This window comes from Cariama cristata, unplaced genomic scaffold (assembly GCF_000690535.1).
Source record: "Cariama cristata isolate BGI_N322 unplaced genomic scaffold, ASM69053v1 scaffold15003, whole genome shotgun sequence".
NCBI lineage: Eukaryota > Metazoa > Chordata > Aves > Cariamiformes > Cariamidae > Cariama > Cariama cristata.
Window position 1 is genome coordinate 76,176 of NW_009607952.1, and position 3,292 is coordinate 79,467.

Below are 3,292 nucleotides of genomic sequence, written 5' to 3' on the forward strand. Positions count from 1 at the left end.
GTACTTAATTGCACCACTCTTTTTCTAAAGTGAACTTCAAAAATGCAAATAAAGGATGATAGTTTATGGGCGGGGGGAGACAGCAACACGCAACATGATGTTAGAAATCCATTTTACTTATGGAGATGTATAATAGTGATTTGACTTTTATTTTCTAATCTGAATCAGATTTCAGGGGGAAAAAATTGCACCTAAACTTCTAAGTGGCAGAATTTATCTTGCTTGTGAATCCATGCAGTGGAAAGAGAAGCAAGACATTTGCTTCTAGATCATTCTCCGTGTCTGAATGACAGATACAATAATTCCCTCTATTAGCCAGATCCATTGTCTTTATTTTGCACAGAAGTACTGTATTGCTGAGGTAGACTTCCACTGCTATGCATATTTTAAGGGTTATTTGGCAACACAAGTAAAGCTAAAAGTAGCCTCTTAATCTAATTAATTGACATTTCTGAATCTTGCTTTCACAACAACACATGGTTTCATGTTCTGGGTTTTAGCACTTGTCAAGCTTTTTTGGAGAATGTTTTGGTCAGAATGACAAGATAATTTGTGACTGAGGCTCCAAGCTAGAGAAGTGTTTAAGGCTATAATGATTTATTATCATCACAGAATAACAAAATTTACAAAGCTTTTCATCAGAATTTTTGAAATAAGTTTGCCACCGTGGTAGAAGCATGCAGGGAAGGGGGTGTCTTCCTACACAAATGCCAGTGTGACTTATTTGTAATAATTACAATGTTAAGTTTATTTTGGAGCTTTTCTTGACGGACTTGCAGAATAGTTAGAAAGACAAGAGGTGAGAGAATTGTAACAATCAAGAAGGTAAAACTCTGCCTTTTTTTAAAAATAAATACTCCATAACCAAAATAAAATAATTAATATGTGCTTCATGCAATAAATAATACATACATAGCCACATTAAACTATCAATGTTAACGTTTTGGCAGGAGAGATTGGAAATAGTCACACTGTAAAAAGTTTAAAACAGTGAATGTCTGCTTTTGGTGTTCAAAAATGCATGCAAAACTAGTTTCTTAAAGGATAAAAAAGGTGATGTTACTGAGTGACAGCACATTAATGGCCTGGCATTTGTGGACTTTCAGGCAACTGCTATAAAAAGAAATAATGTAACAACACTAATTTTGACTTCATCTTGATTCTCTGCTAAGTGAGCTAAGGATGCCAGACTTTGAGACAAAATGTCTGACTCTGAATGCGAGGCATTTCCACTTATTCTGTGTGTTTCTATAATTTACTTATTATGTAATTAAATACCTTGAAACTCTAGGCATTGGTTAGTTTAGACAAAGTTGTGACAGTTATTTGACTTCAGAGGCCAGGAATAGAAGCCACTTCTCCAATGCCCTAAAGTGATTTTGAGGCTGTTTTGTTTGACTATCAAATGCATACCTTTCCAGAGCAATCTTTAAAATAAAGATACAGTCATAGCTCATCGAGGGAAGAGGTGAGGAGTTAACATGTTTGGCAGCAATAGTGTATGCAACATTGTTTAGTAATAACAAAGATAATGTCATACATCCACAGCGAGCCCTTTGTCTCAAAGGGTCACAAAGTTGTTTCTTGTAGAAATTAGCTTTAATTATTGTATGTATTTATAAGGCAGTAGCACTGTAGTATCTATGTACCCTTCCCAACAGCTAGCACGTGGGGAACTAATGGCAGGCAACTTTTGAGCTGGTGCAGGGAATGACCCTGGTGTTCCAGGCTTTTTTTTTTTTTTTTTCCCTTTTCACGGAACTAGTCAGGCACTTGCATTTAGTGAGTTGGAATGTAAAAAGAAGTGTCTCGCGTCTCCTTCGAGAGCTTGCCAGATTCAGGCTCTGATGGATTTCTGGCAAGAGTCAGTTCCGGAGCTGAGGACCCACCACAGAGAATATCTATTTATTTAAGCTATTTATAGCATTTCTAAAGAACTCCTCACTGTATTATCTCAGCATGTCACAGAAATTAAAGGTACACCATGAATTAAAGGTATACCACCAGCATCCAGTGTTGCCTGCCAGAAGGCCCTGCAGGGCTTCCAGAGGGAGTCTGTACCAGAAGCAGAGCGTGGTGGTCATGGCTGGGGACAGGCAAAGGTATGGCACCTAACTGTACATGTGCTGAACACCACGTGGGACTGTAGCGGGTCCAAGTGTAGAAGGCAGATGGGTCTGTTCTCCACTAGCCAAAGTTTCTGTGGGGTTCAACAGTCGGCTCAAAATGGAGCTTATTATCATAGCAGAGCCTATTAATAGCACTGAATTAAAATCTGTATAGGTGGTGAATGGATGCAGTCTTCTAGCAGATGAGTGAGGATGAGAGACCTAAGCTGGCAACCTTGCTGCTGGCAGCAGAAAGAAAATCATTGTAGGCAGTGCCATACTGAGCTGCCCTGTGAATTTGGGGGTGTTCTTTCTGTTGCTGCTGAGTGGTAGTTTCTTGCTTGGGCAGGGAGACCTTGTTACCACCTGATCTTGAGTTCTACCACAAACAGAAAATAACATACCTGCATCCAGGCCTAACAAGAAGCAAATAGGTGACTGAAAGCTCTCCATCTTGTAGGTGTTGCAGTCATGCTACATGTATCTCAAGGAGGACTTCTACAGATATGGAAAGAAACACTGCTGAGTGTGGGATTTGTGGTACTTCTTAAGTGGGAAACCTTATACAGCCACAGCAACAGAACTATTAAGTTATTTAGCAGCAGTTACTTCTTACAAAGCAGTCTCCTACTTTTTTTCTGCTACCATTAAAGTCATCAGGATATTCTGATTAAGATGTGAAAGCAGTCGATTGGTCTGAGGATCAGCAAGCTTGTTTAGATTCTGTTCATTGTCACAGGGAGGTAATAGCACCTCACCCCTTCCCCTCTGCACCCCAAATCAGTTAATGCAATGACCACAAGTGAAGCTGGGGCTCTCTATATCGGAGCAGTAATGTAATTGGTAGAGTTGGCATTGAACTACCTTCCCAATGACTTTTCCCAGAAAGGAAGTTCAGAGACTAGGTCATAATTGGTAGACTCATTAGTATTAAATTATGTGGGTTTTATTAGGGGCCAGACATTCACTTGTTTAAATGTAGCTGGCATTTTAATGCCTCTCTGAGGGAATGTAATATGTACAGGATAGGCAATACATACTGACTTTTATTGGTACAGACCAAACTCACAGGTGATTGGGGCACCTGCTTGTGTCGATGTTTAAGGCTTGTGCAGTGGGTTAGTTCTGGCAGTTAAGAAGCAAAATGGGAGAAATGAGACAACATTCCTCCTTCTCCCCCCCCC